Below are 26,986 nucleotides of genomic sequence, written 5' to 3' on the forward strand. Positions count from 1 at the left end.
ACGGCGGGTGCTGCCGCTTAGTGGCGCATCCCTGAAATCCGTAGGTCCTGCCACCACTATCCTAGTCGCCAACTTTTTAAACTGCAGAATGAACCTTGAAGCCCCGAGATCTCTCAGGCAAGGAGACTGCGGCTTCCGACAGGCCCTGCTTTCAGGGTTCCTCGCCTGGCCCGAAGGGAGGACCCCCGAGCCTCCCACAGTCGGCCTTCGGGCTCCCGCACCGACCGCAGAGTCCTCGGATCCACGGCTATGCCCCCGAGTGCAGGGGTCGCCCCCGCTGCTGACTCCTCAGCTCCCAGAAGCCGCGGGAGCCGGGGGTTCGGGCAAGTGCCCTTTGGGCCTAAGGGGAAAAGGTAGAGAATTAGGTTCATTCCAGTGAGCTTCTCTCTCTCTGGAGCGGATCCTGTGGGTCCTAGCTGCATTTCTCCAAAGCCTCCAAACAGAATTGCTTTCATCCAGACTGGATTGAGTCGTCTTCAGGGTGAATGCTAGCTTGCTACAAACACTCCGTCATACCTGAAGGAGGAAATCTACAACTCCCAGGTAAATTCTATTTTCTTCCTTTGATTTCTTCAAACAACAACAACACCCACAAAGACAGGTCACTGGTACATACTTGCACTTTTCTTATAATACTTAAGGTATGTCTGACTATCTATGAAAAGCTCTTGCTATAGAAACATGTGCAAGAGATTGTCTACCATGAGCTAAACGATCGTCATGCCTGCCCAAGGTCCAAGAATCTGATGAAGCTGGATCCAGTCCCCCACTGCCTTTAGATCACCAGTTCGATCACCATCCAAAGCAACCAATTTCCCAGATGCAGGTCACTAACATGAGGGAGAAGAGGTCAGCTAAACATTTAAACAATCGCAGTTTGTTCTGGGGAATGTTGAAAGTCAGCAGTGGTACAGTTAGAAGGGGAAATAAAAGACTTCATAATAACGATAATACCAGCTTGCTCGAGCTTTACTCAGTGACCAGCACTGTTCCTCAGTGCTTTACTGTGGAATCACTTACTAAGTCCACATAACAACCCTGGAAGATAGTGTAGGACTTTACCACCCCTTGTTGCAGATGAGAACACTGAGGCACGGAAAAGCTGAGCTAACCTTTCCAGGGTCTCACCACCACCACCACCCCCCCCCCCCCCGTGACAGTGAGAGCCAGCACTCAGACCCAAGCAGTTTGCCTGCAGAGCCCCTCCCCTTGGCCACCATGCTCACGGGTAACTGAGAAAACTTCACTGAGATTTGCATCCCTTCCTTGTTCAACCTCCAATATATCAAAAGGAAGAGAAGATTGAAAGGTAGGCCTACAAACCTCCCCAAACTCATTAATGAAATGAAGAAGAAGAGGAGAAAGAGTAAACAGGACCATTGGAGAAGCAACGACGTTAGACGCAGAGAGAATGACGATGCGTTTGTTAAACACATACTAACTGGAAACTGTCTCTTTAAAGACTAAGAAGGACCTAGCTTCCAACCATTGAAGGCCTAAACTTTCCCGTTCCATGGCAGTCTCCACCCAAGAATAGATTTCAAAGCTACCAACATAGTGTATACACATGTGAATATGAAAATCATACTTCAACATTAGTAGTAAAGAGATTATTTTTGAATTTAAAAAAATATTTTTAATACAGCAGGTTCTTAATAGTTATTTGATATATATTAGTGTATATATGTCAATCCCAATCTCCCAACGCATCCCACCACCACCAACCCCTCTGCCGCTTTCCCCCCCGTTGGGGTCCATATGTTTGTTCTCTACATCTGTGTCTCTCTTTCTGCCCTGCAAACCGGGTCATCTGAACCATTTTTCTAGGTTCCTCATATATGCGTTAATATACGATATTTGTTTTTCTCTTTCTGACTTGCTTCAAGTAGTAAAGAGATTTTGAAGGAGTTAGCTCACATGGTTACTAATAAAAATGGGAAACAGTTATTAGGATGTTGTCATTAAACAAAGGCAGGATTTATAAAAAAGCCAGAAAAGAGAAGAGAGGAAACACACACACACACACACACACACACAAAGCCTGAGAAAGGGGAGTCTTCCCTTTCCTGGAGGAACAGATAGCTGAAAGCCATCAAACAGCTTATCAGGAGGGTTTAATCTAGTGAAGTTCCGAGCTAATCAGGTAAACGCTTTTGGCTATGTGTGGATGCTCAAAAATTCTTGAGAGTTGAGTGGTGAAATGCATGTGGCGGCTATTCTTTGTGTACTACCTGCCAGTGTCCCCCTTTGGCACCTGTGAGTTAGTTAAGCCTAATTGAACTACTTTCCTCATCAGAATTTCTCAATTTCCTATACCGCCCACATTCCTTGACTCATATTGATTCTTAAAAGAGCAGATTTGGTCATGAACACTTGGTTCTCTCTTTGACACAGTATTAACAGTGGAATGTCAGCTTAAGGTAATGGTTGTGAGCAGCATATGCGTAAGTAGTCAGATATCCGATAGTGAAGGGAAGCCAAAAATCTGAGGACAGCAAAAATATCACAGTAACTACTTTGAACTTACTTTCCCTCCTAGCCCAGGACAAAGCAGAAGGAAAAGTATCAACATCACTTTACCAATAACCAAGTGGCATTAAACTTTAAAACAATGAGGCATAATATGCATAAAGTACAAAGAGTGTACACTTCCCAAACCATCACCAGTGTACACCAACCTGAGTAACTGATAAAGCAACCTAAATAACTAAGGTATGCAAAATTACCAGACCACAGAAGGCTTCCTCATGACTCTTCCCATGCAAGAGCTCAGAGTAATCACACACATACCCCTGCCAACCTCTCTGCCTGTTACTTTCACATAAATTGAATCACAGGGCATGCACTGGGTTTGGGGGGATGGAGGGGCATGGGTCCGACTTCTTTCACTCAACGTTATGTCTATGAAATTTAACCCTATTTTTCACGTAGTTCTTTGTCTCTGTGTGTATGCCTTGTAAGAATATAACTCCACGTAGTTTTGAACTGTTGGACATTTCAGTTGTTTCCACTTGAGGATATTCTGAAATGGTACGAACATTTTTTTATGACTTTTGGGGGACATACACATTTTTCTAGAGCACCCCATTCCAACAGAATAATGCCAGTGTTGACTTTCAAAATAATACTTTTGAGCGTTTCCCTGGTTGCGCATTGGTTAAGAATCCGCCTGCCAAGGCAGGGGACACGGGGTCGAGCCCTGGTCCGGGAAGATCCCACATGCTGTGGAGCAACTAAGCCCGTGCACCCCAACTACTGAGCCTATGCTCTAGAGCCCGTGAGCCACAACTACTGAGCCCTCCTGCCACAACTACTGACGCCTGCCCGCCTAGAGCCCGTGCTCCGCAACAAGAGAAGCCACCACAGTGAAGAGCAGCCCCCAATCACTGCAACTAGAGAAAGCCCTCGCCCAGCAACGAAGACCCAACGCAGCCAAAAACAAATACACAAAATCAATTTTAAAAATTTATGAAAATAAAAATATACAAAAGTTGGGGTGGGGGGTTTGTTTTTTGTTTTTTTCCAACAAAAAGCGTTTATTCAGGAATAGCGGAAGAATGGCAATTCAGGACAAGCAAGCTATAGCAAAAGCCATAGGCAAGTCCCACAAACAAAGGAGAGGAAGGAACCTTATTTTACAGAGAGAGAGGAGGAAGCTGAGGGAGGTTGTTTTGAACCCAAGTCCACTGGAGAAAAGTGAAAGTTCAGGGTGATGACGGTTTCTCATTGCCAAGTTGCTGATTTCCTGCGGGAGATGCAACGTGCCTGTCTTTCTGTTGGGGCCTGTAATCGATGATTCTTCCTGTTGATGCTTCTTCTGTTTGGGTTTGTAATTGACGATACTTCCTGTCTTTGAACTTGAGTGGTACCCCATGAGAGCTCCCACTTCTGGTCTCCCGACTTCATCTGAGTGACGTTTCCCTTTATTAGTTTTCAAACCTGTCACAAGGAATTTTGAATTTTCTATTTTAATCTATTTTAATGTTTTAGGAGACTTACTACATCAAAATATTATCATTACAACCTGTGGCCCTAGCAACTTTCAAGTGTTCAGTAGCTACATGTGGCTTGCACCTATCACATTGGAGAGCACAGGTCAAAGGTATAGCACAGCTAAAAGTACGATTTCTGGGCCACAGCATGTAACTGTGTATGTATGACCCTCAGTGGATGCTGCCAAATTTGTTTTCCAACCTGTGGAACTTTTTTATACCCTTTCCAGAAATGAATAAGAATTTCCAGTGCTCTCCATCCTGTCACCATTTGGTTTTGTTTGTCCTTTTTTTTTTTTAAAGTAAGCTTCATTGAGGTGTAATTTACATAGTAAAACCTGCCAACATTAGATTATTCTACATTGTTTTCAATGATATCATTTCTTTGCCAAGCTGGATTTTGGTGCTTGCTGTGATAAAAGGCAAGTGCCATGCAAAAAATGAATGTGTAACAAGAAGCAAGGAGGCGCTTTGAGAAGGTTTCAGAAGCCGTGCAGTGCGCATCATGAAGGTTATGATTCTGACGTGTCAGAGCAGTGAAAACACAAGCCACTCTACTGAACTTTTGTCAAGGGAACACATAAGAATAGCCACAGCACCAGCCACAAACCTACAAACTATAGAAATATATGTGAAGCCAGAAAACAACAGCATTCCCCAACGAAAGCACTGTTGTCGACCGACCTATCATGAAATTAGGGCAAACGGGAAGGACAAAGACAGAGAGAATTTGCAGGCAACCAAAGATGATTCGTTAAATAAATCAATTTACTGTTAGTCAAAGGATTGAAGTTAACTCTAGATCTTGAACTCGTAATTTAAGCTGACGCATGTTGGAACATGGGAATGTTGGAATCATATATTGGTATATATGGAATCATATATCAGATGACGCCTAAAAATATTTACCAAAAATTGTCAGTGGAATAATTGAGTCGTCTGGTTTCTAGAACTACAAGTTTTCATCCCTCTTTAAAGATATTAGTATATTTAATGTACTTGACTAGTATATTTAATATACTTCAACACATAAATTTAAAGTTTTAGTCGTTGAAAACTTATTGGATACGTTTGCTTATTTAACCAGTACAACCAGTACAGGAAATTTAGGAAGTCCAACGTAACTCAGATTTTCAAGCCATAATAAAGCCAAGACTTACATAACAGTATATTATACCACCATTATTTTCCACATCAGAACATAATCTGAAAATATATATATAGTCGTTTTTAGACCAAAATTATTAAACCAATCTAATTTTTCTGAGTAACCTCGATAAAAGCACATGACATGACATAAACATTTTAAATGTCATTATATGTAAAATGTATAAATTATTTAAATTGCTTAAAAGTATTAAGGGTCATCTTTGTAGTCCATTTCATTTCGTTTCTCACTGGTGTTCCGAGGGATCAAGACCATTAATTTAATCTACAGCTAAATCTGTTATTGTTCCTTGTCACCAATTCCACAACAAAATTTTTCCTTATATAAATACCACATTGAAAGCATAAGTAGTAAAGCATTCTTCCCAGAAATTCTTAATTTTCTTATTTTGAATTTATACGAGTGATTATTACTTTCCTGAAATTACTTGCGGAATTAATTTTTAATTAATTTAAATTTTTAGAGGCCTACTTTGTCTATTCTCTCCCAAGGAAGAGAAAGTATATTGTTTTGCTTCTGAGAAGATATATTTAAAGGGAAAAAAATTCATCAAACTAGTGGGCATTATTTAAGGTGAAAGCAGAGGCAATGATAGGTTTTAACAGCAACTGACAGTGAGGGAAACAAAATGAAATAAGTAAGCCACATTAGGTCCTTGAAGGAAGCTCATTAATGAAACTCAGAGTAATTCTGTGATATGCTTTTGAGTCTCCAGGGTATGTATCTGTGCATGAAGTCATTGCTCCTCATCCATTTTTATTAAGGACCGAACTGGCTTACAGTTCTGGAAGGTTTAAATCTTGATTTGTAGGGTTGTCACAAGTGCTCATGTTGCTGACTTTGTTGCTTGTTTGTAATGCTATGTCTCTCCTCTGCTTTCTGCCATCCCTGAAGGACATTGGTTTGAATTTTTTCAGTTATTTAGAACCTTGAGTATACCAATGAAAGAAAGCTGCCTATTCCGTGCTAAAAATTCCATATTCTTCCTGTATTAATCCCCCTTATTAATGTTGAGTTCCTTATGAGGGAACCATTGCATATTAAGATCGTCCTTATTGTAGCTGCTACACTTTTGCAGTTATTGACAAGGGTTGACTGGGCCCACGTGGCTTTTAGCAAATAGTGGAAAGACAAGAGGTGGACAGCTTCTCACTGCTGTGGTGTCTCATACCAGGAAACACCAGAATCCTCAGGACAAGCATCAGACAAAAAAGACTCATGGTCCGGATTAGCTGTCATCTTCTACCTAACAGGGACTGGATCCCTGTCAACCGCCACCCAACAGGGATTATCCCCAGAAGTTCACTTCCTAAAATTAAAACCAGAATCCCGCACTGAGACGAGAAATTAGTGATGCACAAATGAGAGGGAGAGAGAGAGACAAAATCCGTGTCCAGTAACCACACAGTATGAAAAAGCCAAAATGCTCCATTCCTGCACATGAGCTAGAACAGAACAGAGCAAACACGAGCCAATAGCTCTAAGGGTCCAGGTCTGAAGCACGAACTTGTGGGGGGCAGGATTCTGTTGGCTCCCACGAGGTGTCTTAGATGGGCTAATTTGTATCGTCACAGCCAAAAAACAAACAAAAAACGGTCAAGGAATAACATAGAAACACTTATTCCCATGCGAATTCCCCATTTTATAGGAGGAAGGACAGGCATTAGATTGTTTGCATCAAATTAAAAGTATAACCAAAATGTATAAATAAAAGAGAAAAGGGGAGAAGGAAAAAACTTCTGGGATCAGCGAGATTCTTCTCTTTGGATAAGTTGCTTGGCAGGACGTTGTCAAAGAGGTCACTCTGGGCAGTCTTCTCTGGACCCTGTTGACTAGGTCTGCAGAGAAAACCATTACAGTTATTGGGAGACTTTAAAAATATTGAATGTTGAGCTTTCGAACGTATGCAATAGAATATCTCTGTGTACTGCCCACAGGGTCCCCCTGTTGTCCTTCCCCTTAGTTATGTCGGGAGGGCACTGCTCCCTTTATTAGTTAGACTACCATAGAGAGATGTATAGAAAGGTTGCTGTGTTGGCAAGTAAATGAAGAAAGGGACATTGGAAGACTGGAAAATAAAATGGAATATGATTCAGTGCCACTTCTGTGGAGGGCAAACTTGAAGGATTTACCAACATTAGAAGCACAGAAACACTAAAGGTAGCACTTGCACTTGCAGTTCTCTACGCTCTGGAAACACCTGCACGAGTGGTCAGAGGTGTGTGTACAATAATGATGGTTGCAGCCTATTCGTCATCGTGAAACCATGAAACCAAATACTACACAACCATGGAAGAAATGCCTTTATCAAAAAAAAAAATGCAGAGGAGAATTATGATGATGAGTTCACCGATAACATCATTCATAGAACAATTACTAACGTTCACAGCTGAAAAATTTGAGACACATAAAATATAACTTTCTTGTCCAAGTCTGTAGACTTGGCAGAATAAAGACTATCCCACCAGACCGTGGCTTCCTCGATCTCTTTCAGAAGGCCGTAAGTTAGGCAAGTATAGGGTCCAATAGAGACGACAGACAATAGAGCTGGGAAGGGGAGTGTGGCCCAAGACAGGCAGCAGTCGTGAGGTGGATAGGACCCCGATTGCAGTTCGGTAAACTTTGTGGGAGCAGAAGTACAGGGGATAATCAGCATGGAACACCTGCAATGGTAATCAGCACGGAAAACGCTGAATGGGTTCTAAAACCTCTACCCACCGTCCCTGGGTGGGCTCGAACCACCAACCTTTCGATGTTGTGGGCTCGAACCACCAACCTTTCGATTAACAGCCGAACGCGCTAACCCATTGCGCCACAGAGACAGCAGCACGCCCCTCTCCTGGCCTCTCTATGGAGTAGACAGACACTGACTAATTCCTAGGATGTGCCGCCTTTCTCGCAGGAAAACGGTACCAGTTCCAAAGCTTCGGAAAAACGGAAAGTTTAGAGCAGCCGATCCCACTGGACCTGAGACTGGGTCGAGGTCAGGAAAAGACAACACTAAGCACTATTATCATAGGGCAGCCACCCATGCAGACAATTCTGACAAGCACTTGAGAATACACCCCCTCCCTTGGACGCATTTCCCATCTGGTCCTCTCATCCTCCCACTCACTACAGGGAAGGATTCGTCACCTTTGTGTCCTGTCAGAACCCTTTACGCTCCGTGCAGGGCACAGAGATCCAGGCAACAGCCAAGGGGCAGCTGCACTTCCCAGAAGGGCCTTTCGCGAGGTAGGCGGTTCCAGCGCTCAGGCTGACCCAAGACCCCACTGCCCGCCAAGGCAACCGGGAAGGAGACCGGAGGGCAGCCGGTCCGGGGGGATTCCTACTAGCACAGAACGTGCCTGGCCTGCACTTCGGGGGGAGCTGAATAAAACTCCTCTGGAAGCTTCTCTACAGCCTGAAGAGAACGGATTTCAGGCTCCTGAAAGGGCAAGGGGGCCTCCTCGCGAGGACAGAGGCTTCCCCTGGTCTTGGAGGACAAGTCCCGCAGAAGCTGCCTTTGAGAGACACGCCAAACGAAAGGAGCAATCTTGAGTGGAGAGGTCTGCACGGAACTCTCAAGTGGTGTCGCCATTCTTATGTACGGAGAGAGAGTGAGAAACCCAACGTGGGAACATGTTTACTGTGCACTTACGTACAGAATATACGATGTTATTCCTCTTGCAACTTTCTTGTATGTTTCAAAGGGCTTTGGTTTTGGTTCTTAATGAATGTTTGGAACTCGAGTCTCCGATTCTCTTGGGATGAAAACGCGGTAAATAAGACTTCGGGTTTGTAACATGCAGGGGGAAAAGAGCCGAGGCGAGAGCCGGCCAGCCCAGGCTGTCCATTACATCTCACGTCCTCCAGCCTGCGCGATGTCAAGGACCCTGAGGCCGGCACTCGCCGGCATTTGGGGACTCAGTGCAGAAGCTCTTCTGCATCTGAACCTTGAAGCAAAACACAGCTCTGGTCGGGGCAGGAAGAGGAAGCCTCCTGCCAGTGGAGACGCTGAAGGGGAAAAAAAAGAAAAAAACTTTTGCAGAGGCTTCCCTGACCGGGAATCGAACCCGGGCCGCAGCGGTGAAAGCGCCGAATCCTAGCCACTAGACCACCAGGGAACCATTGAGGAGCCCCGACGTAGCGTCTCCAGGTGAAAGTTGTAAAAGTCAAGACTAAACTTCAGAGACCCGGAGAGCAGGAACGGAGATTTCCCAGAAGCCCAGGGCTGAATGCAGCTGTGCAAGGCTCCCAGCCCTTGCCCGGCTGCTCATCGCCCTTCACCTCTCCAGTCTTGGGCGACGCCTTGGGCCCTGAGACAGGACACAAGGTCCGTCCTGGTCTAGCTTCAGCGCTGTGTGCTGCCGAGCCAAGGTCCTGCTCTCTTTCTGAACCTCGCTTTTCCCTTGAGTCAGGTGCCGACTGGGATGTCAGCAGGGGATGGGCGGATCCGTCCACTTCCTGATCTCTGCCCTGGCTCTGGGGGCTCTCCTGGAGACGGCACCGCGACGGGCTCCTTCCCCTCCGCGACCGGCTCAATTCGTGGAGCCTGACATTGTTCATTTCCGTGTCTTTGGCTCGGGTCCCCGGTGCACAGTCGGGTTCGGTCTCTTTTGTGGCGTCACGCAGATCAAACTGTTGCGTAGCTGTGCCGAGGTGGGGGAAAGCCAAGTGTGCTTCACAGGGATGAACTCCTTGGTTTTCAGAGACATAACTCGTGTGAACATGTGGAAGAGGTTTAGGCGCCTGCTTAGTAGGTGAGGGGATTTCCGGATGTAAAACTGACCCGAAGTCAGCCTTGTCCTTTGCCCACTTGGATTAGCTGGCTGTGGCCTGCGCTCCGCGGTGCCTCAGAGCAGAGAAAGGCGGGCGGGTTCCTGGTGCTGAGCAGGCTCTCAGGCAGTAAGGGAACTCCTGGCCTGTACCTTGGGGATGGAAACTGAGGCTGCGCCCGCCGCCTCACCCCCTGCCTTTCGCCCGTTTTGGTTTTTGGAGTGGGAAGGTAAAAACTTCAGAAAGGAAGGACGCTTGTTTCCGCCCGGTTTCGAACCGGGGACCTTTCGCGTGTGAGGCGAACGTGATAACCGCTACACTACGGAAACACGGCGGGTGCTGCCGCTTAGTGGCGCATCCCTGAAATCCGTAGGTCCTGCCACCACTATCCTAGTCGCCAACTTTTTAAACTGCAGAATGAACCTTGAAGCCCCGAGATCTCTCAGGCAAGGAGACTGCGGCTTCCGACAGGCCCTGCTTTCAGGGTTCCTCGCCTGGCCCGAAGGGAGGACCCCCGAGCCTCCCACAGTCGGCCTTCGGGCTCCCGCACCGACCGCAGAGTCCTCGGATCCACGGCTATGCCCCCGAGTGCAGGGGTCGCCCCCGCTGCCGACTCCTCAGCTCCCAGAAGCCGCGGGAGCCGGGGGTTCGGGCAAGTGCCCTTTGGGCCTAAGGGGAAAAGGTAGAGAATTAGGTTCATTCCAGTGAGCTTCTCTCTCTCTGGAGCGGATCCTGTGGGTCCTAGCTGCATTTCTCCAAAGCCTTCAAACAGAATTGCTTTCATCCAGACTGGATTGAGTCGTCTTCAGGGTGAATGCTAGCTTGCTACAAACACTCCGTCATACCTGAAGGAGGAAATCTACAACTCCCAGGTAAATTCTATTTTCTTCCTTTGATTTCTTCAAACAACAACAACACCCACAAAGACAGGTCACTGGTACATACTTGCACTTTTCTTATAATACTTAAGGTATGTCTGACTATCTATGAAAAGCTCTTGCTATAGAAACATGTGCAAGAGATTGTCTACCATGAGCTAAACGATCGTCATGCCTGCCCAAGGTCCAAGAATCTGATGAAGCTGGATCCAGTCCCCCACTGCCTTTAGATCACCAGTTCGATCACCATCCAAAGCAACCAATTTCCCAGATGCAGGTCACTAACATGAGGGAGAAGAGGTCAGCTAAACATTTAAACAATCGCAGTTTGTTCTGGGGAATGTTGAAAGTCAGCAGTGGTACAGTTAGAAGGGGAAATAAAAGACTTCATAATAACGATAATACCAGCTTGCTCGAGCTTTACTCAGTGACCAGCACTGTTCCTCAGTGCTTTACTGTGGAATCACTTACTAAGTCCACATAACAACCCTGGAAGATAGTGTAGGACTTTACCACCCCTTGTTGCAGATGAGAACACTGAGGCACAGAAAAGCTGAGCTAACCTTTCCAGGGTCTCACCACCACCACCACCACCCCCCCCCCCGTGACAGTGAGAGCCAGCACTCAGACCCAAGCAGTTTGCCTGCAGAGCCCCTCCCCTTGGCCACCATGCTCACGGGTAACTGAGAAAACTTCACTGAGATTTGCATCCCTTCCTTGTTCAACCTCCAATATATCAAAAGGAAGAGAAGATTGAAAGGTAGGCCTACAAACCTCCCCAAACTCATTAATGAAATGAAGAAGAAGAGGAGAAAGAGTAAACAGGACCATTGGAGAAGCAACGACGTTAGACGCAGAGAGAATGACGATGCGTTTGTTAAACACATACTAACTGGAAACTGTCTCTTTAAAGACTAAGAAGGACCTAGCTTCCAACCATTGAAGGCCTAAACTTTCCCGTTCCATGGCAGTCTCCACCCAAGAATAGATTTCAAAGCTACCAACATAGTGTATACACATGTGAATATGAAAATCATACTTCAACATTAGTAGTAAAGAGATTATTTTTGAATTTAAAAAAATATTTTTAATACAGCAGGTTCTTAATAGTTATTTGATATATATTAGTGTATATATGTCAATCCCAATCTCCCAACGCATCCCACCACCACCAACCCCTCTGCCGCTTTCCCCCCCGTTGGGGTCCATATGTTTGTTCTCTACATCTGTGTCTCTCTTTCTGCCCTGCAAACCGGGTCATCTGAACCATTTTTCTAGGTTCCTCATATATGCGTTAATATACGATATTTGTTTTTCTCTTTCTGACTTGCTTCAAGTAGTAAAGAGATTTTGAAGGAGTTAGCTCACATGGTTACTAATAAAAATGGGAAACAGTTATTAGGATGTTGTCATTAAACAAAGGCAGGATTTATAAAAAAGCCAGAAAAGAGAAGAGAGGAAACACACACACACACACACACACACACACAAAGCCTGAGAAAGGGGAGTCTTCCCTTTCCTGGAGGAACAGATAGCTGAAAGCCATCAAACAGCTTATCAGGAGGGTTTAATCTAGTGAAGTTCCGAGCTAATCAGGTAAACGCTTTTGGCTATGTGTGGATGCTCAAAAATTCTTGAGAGTTGAGTGGTGAAATGCATGTGGCGGCTATTCTTTGTGTACTACCTGCCAGTGTCCCCCTTTGGCACCTGTGAGTTAGTTAAGCCTAATTGAACTACTTTCCTCATCAGAATTTCTCAATTTCCTATACCGCCCACATTCCTTGACTCATATTGATTCTTAAAAGAGCAGATTTGGTCATGAACACTTGGTTCTCTCTTTGACACAGTATTAACAGTGGAATGTCAGCTTAAGGTAATGGTTGTGAGCAGCATATGCGTAAGTAGTCAGATATCCGATAGTGAAGGGAAGCCAAAAATCTGAGGACAGCAAAAATATCACAGTAACTACTTTGAACTTACTTTCCCTCCTAGCCCAGGACAAAGCAGAAGGAAAAGTATCAACATCACTTTACCAATAACCAAGTGGCATTAAACTTTAAAACAATGAGGCATAATATGCATAAAGTACAAAGAGTGTACACTTCCCAAACCATCACCAGTGTACACCAACCTGAGTAACTGATAAAGCAACCTAAATAACTAAGGTATGCAAAATTACCAGACCACAGAAGGCTTCCTCATGACTCTTCCCATGCAAGAGCTCAGAGTAATCACACACATACCCCTGCCAACCTCTCTGCCTGTTACTTTCACATAAATTGAATCACAGGGCATGCACTGGGTTTGGGGGGATGGAGGGGCATGGGTCCGACTTCTTTCACTCAACGTTATGTCTATGAAATTTAACCCTATTTTTCACGTAGTTCTTTGTCTCTGTGTGTATGCCTTGTAAGAATATAACTCCACGTAGTTTTGAACTGTTGGACATTTCAGTTGTTTCCACTTGAGGATATTCTGAAATGGTACGAACATTTTTTTATGACTTTTGGGGGACATACACATTTTTCTAGAGCACCCCATTCCAACAGAATAATGCCAGTGTTGACTTTCAAAATAATACTTTTGAGCGTTTCCCTGGTTGCGCATTGGTTAAGAATCCGCCTGCCAAGGCAGGGGACACGGGGTCGAGCCCTGTTCCGGGAAGATCCCACATGCTGTGGAGCAACTAAGCCCGTGCACCCCAACTACTGAGCCTATGCTCTAGAGCCCGTGAGCCACAACTACTGAGCCCTCCTGCCACAACTACTGACGCCTGCCCGCCTAGAGCCCGTGCTCCGCAACAAGAGAAGCCACCACAGTGAAGAGCAGCCCCCAATCACTGCAACTAGAGAAAGCCCTCGCCCAGCAACGAAGACCCAACGCAGCCAAAAACAAATACACAAAATCAATTTTAAAAATTTATGAAAATAAAAATATACAAAAGTTGGGGTGGGGGGTTTGTTTTTTGTTTTTTTCCAACAAAAAGCGTTTATTCAGGAATAGCGGAAGAATGGCAATTCAGGACAAGCAAGCTATAGCAAAAGCCATAGGCAAGTCCCACAAACAAAGGAGAGGAAGGAACCTTATTTTACAGAGAGAGAGGAGGAAGCTGAGGGAGGTTGTTTTGAACCCAAGTCCACTGGAGAAAAGTGAAAGTTCAGGGTGATGACGGTTTCTCATTGCCAAGTTGCTGATTTCCTGCGGGAGATGCAACGTGCCTGTCTTTCTGTTGGGGCCTGTAATCGATGATTCTTCCTGTTGATGCTTCTTCTGTTTGGGTTTGTAATTGACGATACTTCCTGTCTTTGAACTTGAGTGGTACCCCATGAGAGCTCCCACTTCTGGTCTCCCGACTTCATCTGAGTGACGTTTCCCTTTATTAGTTTTCAAACCTGTCACAAGGAATTTTGAATTTTCTATTTTAATCTATTTTAATGTTTTAGGAGACTTACTACATCAAAATATTATCATTACAACCTGTGGCCCTAGCAACTTTCAAGTGTTCAGTAGCTACATGTGGCTTGCACCTATCACATTGGAGAGCACAGGTCAAAGGTATAGCACAGCTAAAAGTACGATTTCTGGGCCACAGCATGTAACTGTGTATGTATGACCCTCAGTGGATGCTGCCAAATTTGTTTTCCAACCTGTGGAACTTTTTTATACCCTTTCCAGAAATGAATAAGAATTTCCAGTGCTCTCCATCCTGTCACCATTTGGTTTTGTTTGTCCTTTTTTTTTTTTAAAGTAAGCTTCATTGAGGTGTAATTTACATAGTAAAACCTGCCAACATTAGATTATTCTACATTGTTTTCAATGATATCATTTCTTTGCCAAGCTGGATTTTGGTGCTTGCTGTGATAAAAGGCAAGTGCCATGCAAAAAATGAATGTGTAACAAGAAGCAAGGAGGCGCTTTGAGAAGGTTTCAGAAGCCGTGCAGTGCGCATCATGAAGGTTATGATTCTGACGTGTCAGAGCAGTGAAAACACAAGCCACTCTACTGAACTTTTGTCAAGGGAACACATAAGAATAGCCACAGCACCAGCCACAAACCTACAAACTATAGAAATATATGTGAAGCCAGAAAACAACAGCATTCCCCAACGAAAGCACTGTTGTCGACCGACCTATCATGAAATTAGGGCAAACGGGAAGGACAAAGACAGAGAGAATTTGCAGGCAACCAAAGATGATTCGTTAAATAAATCAATTTACTGTTAGTCAAAGGATTGAAGTTAACTCTAGATCTTGAACTCGTAATTTAAGCTGACGCATGTTGGAACATGGGAATGTTGGAATCATATATTGGTATATATGGAATCATATATCAGATGACGCCTAAAAATATTTACCAAAAATTGTCAGTGGAATAATTGAGTCGTCTGGTTTCTAGAACTACAAGTTTTCATCCCTCTTTAAAGATATTAGTATATTTAATGTACTTGACTAGTATATTTAATATACTTCAACACATAAATTTAAAGTTTTAGTCGTTGAAAACTTATTGGATACGTTTGCTTATTTAACCAGTACAACCAGTACAGGAAATTTAGGAAGTCCAACGTAACTCAGATTTTCAAGCCATAATAAAGCCAAGACTTACATAACAGTATATTATACCACCATTATTTTCCACATCAGAACATAATCTGAAAATATATATATAGTCGTTTTTAGACCAAAATTATTAAACCAATCTAATTTTTCTGAGTAACCTCGATAAAAGCACATGACATGACATAAACATTTTAAATGTCATTATATGTAAAATGTATAAATTATTTAAATTGCTTAAAAGTATTAAGGGTCATCTTTGTAGTCCATTTCATTTCGTTTCTCACTGGTGTTCCGAGGGATCAAGACCATTAATTTAATCTACAGCTAAATCTGTTATTGTTCCTTGTCACCAATTCCACAACAAAATTTTTCCTTATATAAATACCACATTGAAAGCATAAGTAGTAAAGCATTCTTCCCAGAAATTCTTAATTTTCTTATTTTGAATTTATACGAGTGATTATTACTTTCCTGAAATTACTTGCGGAATTAATTTTTAATTAATTTAAATTTTTAGAGGCCTACTTTGTCTATTCTCTCCCAAGGAAGAGAAAGTATATTGTTTTGCTTCTGAGAAGATATATTTAAAGGGAAAAAAATTCATCAAACTAGTGGGCATTATTTAAGGTGAAAGCAGAGGCAATGATAGGTTTTAACAGCAACTGACAGTGAGGGAAACAAAATGAAATAAGTAAGCCACATTAGGTCCTTGAAGGAAGCTCATTAATGAAACTCAGAGTAATTCTGTGATATGCTTTTGAGTCTCCAGGGTATGTATCTGTGCATGAAGTCATTGCTCCTCATCCATTTTTATTAAGGACCGAACTGGCTTACAGTTCTGGAAGGTTTAAATCTTGATTTGTAGGGTTGTCACAAGTGCTCATGTTGCTGACTTTGTTGCTTGTTTGTAATGCTATGTCTCTCCTCTGCTTTCTGCCATCCCTGAAGGACATTGGTTTGAATTTTTTCAGTTATTTAGAACCTTGAGTATACCAATGAAAGAAAGCTGCCTATTCCGTGCTAAAAATTCCATATTCTTCCTGTATTAATCCCCCTTATTAATGTTGAGTTCCTTATGAGGGAACCATTGCATATTAAGATCGTCCTTATTGTAGCTGCTACACTTTTGCAGTTATTGACAAGGGTTGACTGGGCCCACGTGGCTTTTAGCAAATAGTGGAAAGACAAGAGGTGGACAGCTTCTCACTGCTGTGGTGTCTCATACCAGGAAACACCAGAATCCTCAGGACAAGCATCAGACAAAAAAGACTCATGGTCCGGATTAGCTGTCATCTTCTACCTAACAGGGACTGGATCCCTGTCAACCGCCACCCAACAGGGATTATCCCCAGAAGTTCACTTCCTAAAATTAAAACCAGAATCCCGCACTGAGACGAGAAATTAGTGATGCACAAATGAGAGGGAGAGAGAGAGACAAAATCCGTGTCCAGTAACCACACAGTATGAAAAAGCCAAAATGCTCCATTCCTGCACATGAGCTAGAACAGAACAGAGCAAACACGAGCCAATAGCTCTAAGGGTCCAGGTCTGAAGCACGAACTTGTGGGGGGCAGGATTCTGTTGGCTCCCACGAGGTGTCTTAGATGGGCTAATTTGTATCGTCACAGCCAAAAAACAAACAAAAAACGGTCAAGGAATAACATAGAAACACTTATTCCCATGCGAATTCCCCATTTTATAGGAGGAAGGACAGGCATTAGATTGTTTGCATCAAATTAAAAGTATAACCAAAATGTATAAATAAAAGAGAAAAGGGGAGAAGGAAAAAACTTCTGGGATCAGCGAGATTCTTCTCTTTGGATAAGTTGCTTGGCAGGACGTTGTCAAAGAGGTCACTCTGGGCAGTCTTCTCTGGACCCTGTTGACTAGGTCTGCAGAGAAAACCATTACAGTTATTGGGAGACTTTAAAAATATTGAATGTTGAGCTTTCGAACGTATGCAATAGAATATCTCTGTGTACTGCCCACAGGGTCCCCCTGTTGTCCTTCCCCTTAGTTATGTCGGGAGGGCACTGCTCCCTTTATTAGTTAGACTACCATAGAGAGATGTATAGAAAGGTTGCTGTGTTGGCAAGTAAATGAAGAAAGGGACATTGGAAGACTGGAAAATAAAATGGAATATGATTCAGTGCCACTTCTGTGGAGGGCAAACTTGAAGGATTTACCAACATTAGAAGCACAGAAACACTAAAGGTAGCACTTGCACTTGCAGTTCTCTACGCTCTGGAAACACCTGCACGAGTGGTCAGAGGTGTGTGTACAATAATGATGGTTGCAGCCTATTCGTCATCGTGAAACCATGAAACCAAATACTACACAACCATGGAAGAAATGCCTTTATCAAAAAAAAAAATGCAGAGGAGAATTATGATGATGAGTTCACCGATAACATCATTCATAGAACAATTACTAACGTTCACAGCTGAAAAATTTGAGACACATAAAATATAACTTTCTTGTCCAAGTCTGTAGACTTGGCAGAATAAAGACTATCCCACCAGACCGTGGCTTCCTCGATCTCTTTCAGAAGGCCGTAAGCTAGGCAAGTATAGGGTCCAATAGAGACGACAGACAATAGAGCTGGGAAGGGGAGTGTGGCCCAAGACAGGCAGCAGTCGTGAGGTGGATAGGACCCCGATTGCAGTTCGGTAAACTTTGTGGGAGCAGAAGTACAGGGGATAATCAGCATGGAACACCTGCAATGGTAATCAGCACGGAAAACGCTGAATGGGTTCTAAAACCTCTACCCACCGTCCCTGGGTGGGCTCGAACCACCAACCTTTCGATTAACAGCCGAACGCGCTAACCCATTGCGCCACAGAGACAGCAGCACGCCCCTCTCCTGGCCTCTCTATGGAGTAGACAGACACTGACTAATTCCTAGGATGTGCCGCCTTTCTCGCAGGAAAACGGTACCAGTTCCAAAGCTTCGGAAAAACGGAAAGTTTAGAGCAGCCGATCCCACTGGACCTGAGACTGGGTCGAGGTCAGGAAAAGACAACACTAAGCACTATTATCATAGGGCAGCCACCCATGCAGACAATTCTGACAAGCACTTGAGAATACACCCCCTCCCTTGGACGCATTTCCCATCTGGTCCTCTCATCCTCCCACTCACTACAGGGAAGGATTCGTCACCTTTGTGTCCTGTCAGAACCCTTTACGCTCCGTGCAGGGCACAGAGATCCAGGCAACAGCCAAGGGGCAGCTGCACTTCCCAGAAGGGCCTTTCGCGAGGTAGGCGGTTCCAGCGCTCAGGCTGACCCAAGACCCCACTGCCCGCCAAGGCAACCGGGAAGGAGACCGGAGGGCAGCCGGTCCGGGGGGATTCCTACTAGCACAGAACGTGCCTGGCCTGCACTTCGGGGGGAGCTGAATAAAACTCCTCTGGAAGCTTCTCTACAGCCTGAAGAGAACGGATTTCAGGCTCCTGAAAGGGCAAGGGGGCCTCCTCGCGAGGACAGAGGCTTCCCCTGGTCTTGGAGGACAAGTCCCGCAGAAGCTGCCTTTGAGAGACACGCCAAACGAAAGGAGCAATCTTGAGTGGAGAGGTCTGCACGGAACTCTCAAGTGGTGTCGCCATTCTTATGTACGGAGAGAGAGTGAGAAACCCAACGTGGGAACATGTTTACTGTGCACTTACGTACAGAATATACGATGTTATTCCTCTTGCAACTTTCTTGTATGTTTCAAAGGGCTTTGGTTTTGGTTCTTAATGAATGTTTGGAACTCGAGTCTCCGATTCTCTTGGGATGAAAACGCGGTAAATAAGACTTCGGGTTTGTAACATGCAGGGGGAAAAGAGCCGAGGCGAGAGCCGGCCAGCCCAGGCTGTCCATTACATCTCACGTCCTCCAGCCTGCGCGATGTCAAGGACCCTGAGGCCGGCACTCGCCGGCATTTGGGGACTCAGTGCAGAAGCTCTTCTGCATCTGAACCTTGAAGCAAAACACAGCTCTGGTCGGGGCAGGAAGAGGAAGCCTCCTGCCAGTGGAGACGCTGAAGGGGAAAAAAAAGAAAAAAACTTTTGCAGAGGCTTCCCTGACCGGGAATCGAACCCGGGCCGCAGCGGTGAAAGCGCCGAATCCTAGCCACTAGACCACCAGGGAACCATTGAGGAGCCCCGACGTAGCGTCTCCAGGTGAAAGTTGTAAAAGTCAAGACTAAACTTCAGAGACCCGGAGAGCAGGAACGGAGATTTCCCAGAAGCCCAGGGCTGAATGCAGCTGTGCAAGGCTCCCAGCCCTTGCCCGGCTGCTCATCGCCCTTCACCTCTCCAGTCTTGGGCGACGCCTTGGGCCCTGAGACAGGACACAAGGTCCGTCCTGGTCTAGCTTCAGCGCTGTGTGCTGCCGAGCCAAGGTCCTGCTCTCTTTCTGAACCTCGCTTTTCCCTTGAGTCAGGTGCCGACTGGGATGTCAGCAGGGGATGGGCGGATCCGTCCACTTCCTGATCTCTGCCCTGGCTCTGGGGGCTCTCCTGGAGACGGCACCGCGACGGGCTCCTTCCCCTCCGCGACCGGCTCAATTCGTGGAGCCTGACATTGTTCATTTCCGTGTCTTTGGCTCGGGTCCCCGGTGCACAGTCGGGTTCGGTCTCTTTTGTGGCGTCACGCAGATCAAACTGTTGCGTAGCTGTGCCGAGGTGGGGGAAAGCCAAGTGTGCTTCACAGGGATGAACTCCTTGGTTTTCAGAGACATAACTCGTGTGAACATGTGGAAGAGGTTTAGGCGCCTGCTTAGTAGGTGAGGGGATTTCCGGATGTAAAACTGACCCGAAGTCAGCCTTGTCCTTTGCCCACTTGGATTAGCTGGCTGTGGCCTGCGCTCCGCGGTGCCTCAGAGCAGAGAAAGGCGGGCGGGTTCCTGGTGCTGAGCAGGCTCTCAGGCAGTAAGGGAACTCCTGGCCTGTACCTTGGGGATGGAAACTGAGGCTGCGCCCGCCGCCTCACCCCCTGCCTTTCGCCCGTTTTGGTTTTTGGAGTGGGAAGGTAAAAACTTCAGAAAGGAAGGACGCTTGTTTCCGCCCGGTTTCGAACCGGGGACCTTTCGCGTGTGAGGCGAACGTGATAACCGCTACACTACGGAAACACGGCGGGTGCTGCCGCTTAGTGGCGCATCCCTGAAATCCGTAGGTCCTGCCACCACTATCCTAGTCGCCAACTTTTTAAACTGCAGAATGAACCTTGAAGCCCCGAGATCTCTCAGGCAAGGAGACTGCGGCTTCCGACAGGCCCTGCTTTCAGGGTTCCTCGCCTGGCCCGAAGGGAGGACCCCCGAGCCTCCCACAGTCGGCCTTCGGGCTCCCGCACCGACCGCAGAGTCCTCGGATCCACGGCTATGCCCCCGAGTGCAGGGGTCGCCCCCGCTGCCGACTCCTCAGCTCCCAGAAGCCGCGGGAGCCGGGGGTTCGGGCAAGTGCCCTTTGGGCCTAAGGGGAAAAGGTAGAGAATTAGGTTCATTCCAGTGAGCTTCTCTCTCTCTGGAGCGGATCCTGTGGGTCCTAGCTGCATTTCTCCAAAGCCTTCAAACAGAATTGCTTTCATCCAGACTGGATTGAGTCGTCTTCAGGGTGAATGCTAGCTTGCTACAAACACTCCGTCATACCTGAAGGAGGAAATCTACAACTCCCAGGTAAATTCTATTTTCTTCCTTTGATTTCTTCAAACAACAACAACACCCACAAAGACAGGTCACTGGTACATACTTGCACTTTTCTTATAATACTTAAGGTATGTCTGACTATCTATGAAAAGCTCTTGCTATAGAAACATGTGCAAGAGATTGTCTACCATGAGCTAAACGATCGTCATGCCTGCCCAAGGTCCAAGAATCTGATGAAGCTGGATCCAGTCCCCCACTGCCTTTAGATCACCAGTTCGATCACCATCCAAAGCAACCAATTTCCCAGATGCAGGTCACTAACATGAGGGAGAAGAGGTCAGCTAAACATTTAAACAATCGCAGTTTGTTCTGGGGAATGTTGAAAGTCAGCAGTGGTACAGTTAGAAGGGGAAATAAAAGACTTCATAATAACGATAATACCAGCTTGCTCGAGCTTTACTCAGTGACCAGCACTGTTCCTCAGTGCTTTACTGTGGAATCACTTACTAAGTCCACATAACAACCCTGGAAGATAGTGTAGGACTTTACCACCCCTTGTTGCAGATGAGAACACTGAGGCACAGAAAAGCTGAGCTAACCTTTCCAGGGTCTCACCACCACCACCACCACCCACCCCCCGTGACAGTGAGAGCCAGCACTCAGACCCAAGCAGTTTGCCTGCAGAGCCCCTCCCCTTGGCCACCATGCTCACGGGTAACTGAGAAAACTTCACTGAGATTTGCATCCCTTCCTTGTTCAACCTCCAATATATCAAAAGGAAGAGAAGATTGAAAGGTAGGCCTACAAACCTCCCCAAACTCATTAATGAAATGAAGAAGAAGAGGAGAAAGAGTAAACAGGACCATTGGAGAAGCAACGACGTTAGACGCAGAGAGAATGACGATGCGTTTGTTAAACACATACTAACTGGAAACTGTCTCTTTAAAGACTAAGAAGGACCTAGCTTCCAACCATTGAAGGCCTAAACTTTCCCGTTCCATGGCAGTCTCCACCCAAGAATAGATTTCAAAGCTACCAACATAGTGTATACACATGTGAATATGAAAATCATACTTCAACATTAGTAGTAAAGAGATTATTTTTGAATTTAAAAAAATATTTTTAATACAGCAGGTTCTTAATAGTTATTTGATATATATTAGTGTATATATGTCAATCCCAATCTCCCAACGCATCCCACCACCACCAACCCCTCTGCCGCTTTCCCCCCCGTTGGGGTCCATATGTTTGTTCTCTACATCTGTGTCTCTCTTTCTGCCCTGCAAACCGGGTCATCTGAACCATTTTTCTAGGTTCCTCATATATGCGTTAATATACGATATTTGTTTTTCTCTTTCTGACTTGCTTCAAGTAGTAAAGAGATTTTGAAGGAGTTAGCTCACATGGTTACTAATAAAAATGGGAAACAGTTATTAGGATGTTGTCATTAAACAAAGGCAGGATTTATAAAAAAGCCAGAAAAGAGAAGAGAGGAAACACACACACACACACACACACAAAGCCTGAGAAAGGGGAGTCTTCCCTTTCCTGGAGGAACAGATAGCTGAAAGCCATCAAACAGCTTATCAGGAGGGTTTAATCTAGTGAAGTTCCGAGCTAATCAGGTAAACGCTTTTGGCTATGTGTGGATGCTCAAAAATTCTTGAGAGTTGAGTGGTGAAATGCATGTGGCGGCTATTCTTTGTGTACTACCTGCCAGTGTCCCCCTTTGGCACCTGTGAGTTAGTTAAGCCTAATTGAACTACTTTCCTCATCAGAATTTCTCAATTTCCTATACCGCCCACATTCCTTGACTCATATTGATTCTTAAAAGAGCAGATTTGGTCATGAACACTTGGTTCTCTCTTTGACACAGTATTAACAGTGGAATGTCAGCTTAAGGTAATGGTTGTGAGCAGCATATGCGTAAGTAGTCAGATATCCGATAGTGAAGGGAAGCCAAAAATCTGAGGACAGCAAAAATATCACAGTAACTACTTTGAACTTACTTTCCCTCCTAGCCCAGGACAAAGCAGAAGGAAAAGTATCAACATCACTTTACCAATAACCAAGTGGCATTAAACTTTAAAACAATGAGGCATAATATGCATAAAGTACAAAGAGTGTACACTTCCCAAACCATCACCAGTGTACACCAACCTGAATAACTGATGAAGCAACCTAAATAACTAAGGTATGCAAAATTACCAGACCACAGAAGGCTTCCTCATGACTCTTCCCATGCAAGAGCTCAGAGTAATCACACACATACCCCTGCCAACCTCTCTGCCTGTTACTTTCACATAAATTGAATCACAGGGCATGCACTGGGTTTGGGGGGATGGAGGGGCATGGGTCCGACTTCTTTCACTCAACGTTATGTCTATGAAATTTAACCCTATTTTTCACGTAGTTCTTTGTCTCTGTGTGTATGCCTTGTAAGAATATAACTCCACGTAGTTTTGAACTGTTGGACATTTCAGTTGTTTCCACTTGAGGATATTCTGAAATGGTACGAACATTTTTTTATGACTTTTGGGGGACATACACATTTTTCTAGAGCACCCCATTCCAACAGAATAATGCCAGTGTTGACTTTCAAAATAATACTTTTGAGCGTTTCCCTGGTTGCGCATTGGTTAAGAATCCGCCTGCCAAGGCAGGGGACACGGGGTCGAGCCCTGGTCCGGGAAGATCCCACATGCTGTGGAGCAACTAAGCCCGTGCACCCCAACTACTGAGCCTATGCTCTAGAGCCCTCATGCCACAACTACTGAGCCCTCATGCCACAACTACTGATGCCTGCCCGCCTAGAGCCCGTGCTCCGCAACAAGAGAAGCCACCACAATGAAGAGTAGCCCCCAATCACTGCAACTTGAGAAAGCCCTCGCCCAGCAACGAAGACCCAACGCAGCCAAAAACAAATACACAAAATCAATTTTAAAAATTTATAAAAATAAAAATATATAAAAGTCGGTTTTTTTTCTTTTTTTCCAGCAGAAAGTGTTTATTCAGGAATAGCGGAAGAATTGCAACTGAGGACAAGCAAGCTACAGCAAAAGCCATAGGCAAGTCCCACAAACAAATGAGAGGAAGGAACCTGACTTTACAGAGAAAGAGGAGGAAGCTGAGGGAGGCTGTTTTGAACCCAAGTCCATTGGAGAAAAGTGAAAGTTCAGGGTGCTGAAGGTTTCTCATTGCCAAGTTGCTGATTTCTTGCAGGAGATGCAACGTGCATGTCTTTCTGTTGGGGCCTGTAATTGAAGATTCTTTCCTGTTGATGCTTCTTCTTTTTGGGTATGTAATTGACGATACTTCTTGTCTTTGAACTTGAGTGGTACCCCATGAGAGCTCCCACTTCTGGTCTCCCGACTTCATTTTAGTGACGTTTCCCTTTATTAGTTTTCAAACCTGTCACAAGGAATTTTGAATTTTCTATTTTACTCTATTTTAATGTTTTAGGAGACTTATTACATGAAAATATTATCATTACAACCTGTGGCGCTAGCAATTTTCAAGTGTTCAGTAGCTACATGTTGCTTGCACCTATCATATTGGAGAGCACAGGTCAAAGGTATAGCACAGCTAAAAGTACGATTTCTGGGCCACATCATGTAACTGTGTATGTATGACCCTCAGTGGATGCTGCCAAATTTTTTTCCAACCTGTGGAACTTTTTTATACCCTTTCCAGAAATGCGTAAGAATTTCTAGTGCCCTCCATCCTGTCAACATTGGGTTTTGTTTGTCCTTTTTTTTTTTTAAAAGTAAGCTTTATTGAGGTGTAATTTTCATAATAAAATCTGCCAACATTAGATTCTTCTACTTTCTTTTCATTGATATCATTTCTTTGCAAAGCTGGATTTTGCTGCTTGCTGTGATAAAAAGCAAGTGCCATGCAAAGAATGAATGTGTAACAAGAAGCAAGGAGGCACTCTGAGAAGGTTTCAGAAGCCGTGCAGTGCGCAGCATGAAGGTTATGATTCTGACGTGTCAGAGCAGTGAAAACACAAGCCACTCTACTGAACTTTTGTCAAGGGAACACATAAGAATAGCCACAGCACCAGCCACAAACCTACAAAAGATAGAAATATATGTGAACCCCGAAAGCAACAGCATTCCCCAACGAAAGCACTGTTGTCAGCCGACCTATCAGGAAATTAGGGCAAAGGGGAAGGACAAAGACAGAGAGAATTTGCAGGCCACCAAAGATGATTGGTTAATTAAATCAATTTAATATTGGTCAAAGGATTAAAATTAACTCTAGGTGTTGAATTTTTAATTTAGGCTGACCCATATTGGAACATGAGACTGTTGGAATCATATATTGGTATATATGGAATCATACATTAGATGACGCCTAAAAATATTTACCAAAAATTGTCAGTGGAATAATTGAGTCGTCTGGTTTCTAGAAGTACAAGTATTCATTCCTCTTTGAAGATATTAGTATATTTAGTGTACTTGACAAGTATATTTAATGTACTTCAACACATAAATTTAAATTTTTAGAAGTTGAAATACTTAGTGGATATGTTTGCTTATTTGACTAGTACAACCAGTATAGGAAATTTAGGAAGTCCAACTTAACTCAGATTTTCAAGCCAAAATTAAGCCAAGACTTATATACTAGAATGCTATACCATCATTATTTTCTATATTACAAGGTAATCTGAAATATATATATATATATTCAGTCATTTCTAGAGCAAAATTATTAAGCCAATCTAATTTTACTGAGTCGCCTCAAAAAAAAAAAAAAACACATGACAGAAACATTTTAAATGCCATTATATATCCAAAGTATAAATTATTTAAATTTTTAAAAGTATTAACATTCATCTTTGTTATCAATATCCTTTCTTGTTTGTCGTTGTTGTTCCAAGTAATCAAGACCATTAATTTAATCTATAGCTAAATCTGTTATTGTTACTTGTCACCAATTCAACAACAAAATTTTTCCTCATATAGATACCACATTGAAAGCATAAGTAGTAAAGCAATTTTCCCAGAAATTCTTAATCTTCTTATTTTAGATTTATACAAGTTATTATTACTTTCCTGAAGTTAACTGGGGAAGTGACTCCTTTAAATTGTTAGAGACCTAATTTGTCCATTCTCTCCAGAGGAAGAGAAAATACATTGATTTCTTTCTGAAAAAATAGATTTAAAAGGGAAAAGAAGCCATCAAACGAGTGGGCATTATTTAAAGTGAAAGCAAGGCAATGATATGTATTAACAACACTTGCCAGTGAGGGAAACAAAGTGAAATAATTAAGCAACATTTAGGTCTTCGGAGGACCCTCATTGCTGAAAGTGATACGCTTTTGAGTCTCCAGGGTATATACCTGTGCATGAAGTTATTGCTCCTCATCCATTTGTATTAAGGACCGAACGGGCTTACAGTTCTGGAAGGTTTAAATCTTGATTTGTACGGTTGTCACAAGTGCTCATGTTGCTGACTTTGTTGCTTGTTTGTAATGATACAAATGTCTTTCCTCTGCTTTCTATAGTCTGATTTAAGCAATCCCTAAGGGACATTGGTTTGAATTTTTTTAGTTATTTAGAAACTTGAGTATACCAGTGAAAGAAAGCTGCCTATTCCCTGCTAAAAATTCAATATTCTTCCCGTATAATCCCCCTTATTAATGTTGAGTTCCTTATGAGGGAACCATTGCACATCAAGATCGTCCTTATTGTAGATATTACACTTTTGCAGTTATTGACAAGGGTTGACTGGGCCCACGTGGTTTTTAGCAAATAGTGGAAAGACAAGAGGTGGACAGCTTCTCACTGCTGCGGTGTCACATACAAGGAAACACCAGAATCCTCAGGACAAGCATCAGACAAAAAAGACTCATGGTCTGGATTAGCTGTCATCTTCTACCTAACAGGGAATGGATCCCTGTCAACCGCCACCCAACAGGGATTATCCCCAGAAGTTCACTTCCTAAAATTAAAACCAGAATCCCGCACTGAGACGAGAAATTAGTGATGCACAAATGAGA

At 44.2% G+C, this 26,986-nt stretch overlaps 4 non-coding genes across 4 annotated transcripts; all 4 read right to left on the minus strand.

Annotated features, from left to right (window-relative positions):
- Positions 1-7,878: 7,878 nt before the first annotated feature.
- Positions 7,879-7,982, minus strand: TRNAN-GUU (transfer RNA asparagine (anticodon GUU)). The gene is made up of 2 exons: positions 7,945-7,982; positions 7,879-7,914 (listed from the first exon to the last, which is right to left on the minus strand). It is a non-coding gene; the product is annotated as a tRNA-Asn (tRNA).
- A 2,192-nt stretch (positions 7,983-10,174) lies between these two features.
- TRNAV-CAC (transfer RNA valine (anticodon CAC)) lies at positions 10,175-10,247 on the minus strand. The gene has a single exon. It is a non-coding gene; the product is annotated as a tRNA-Val (tRNA).
- Positions 10,248-18,127: 7,880 nt separating this feature from the next.
- Positions 18,128-18,201, minus strand: TRNAN-GUU (transfer RNA asparagine (anticodon GUU)). The gene has a single exon. It is a non-coding gene; the product is annotated as a tRNA-Asn (tRNA).
- Positions 18,202-20,393: 2,192 nt separating this feature from the next.
- Positions 20,394-20,466, minus strand: TRNAV-CAC (transfer RNA valine (anticodon CAC)). Its single transcript has one exon. It is a non-coding gene; the product is annotated as a tRNA-Val (tRNA).
- Between the last annotated feature and the right edge of the window lie 6,520 nt (positions 20,467-26,986).

This window comes from Balaenoptera ricei, unplaced genomic scaffold (genome assembly GCF_028023285.1).
Source record: "Balaenoptera ricei isolate mBalRic1 unplaced genomic scaffold, mBalRic1.hap2 scaffold_714, whole genome shotgun sequence".
Taxonomy (NCBI): domain Eukaryota; kingdom Metazoa; phylum Chordata; class Mammalia; order Artiodactyla; family Balaenopteridae; genus Balaenoptera; species Balaenoptera ricei.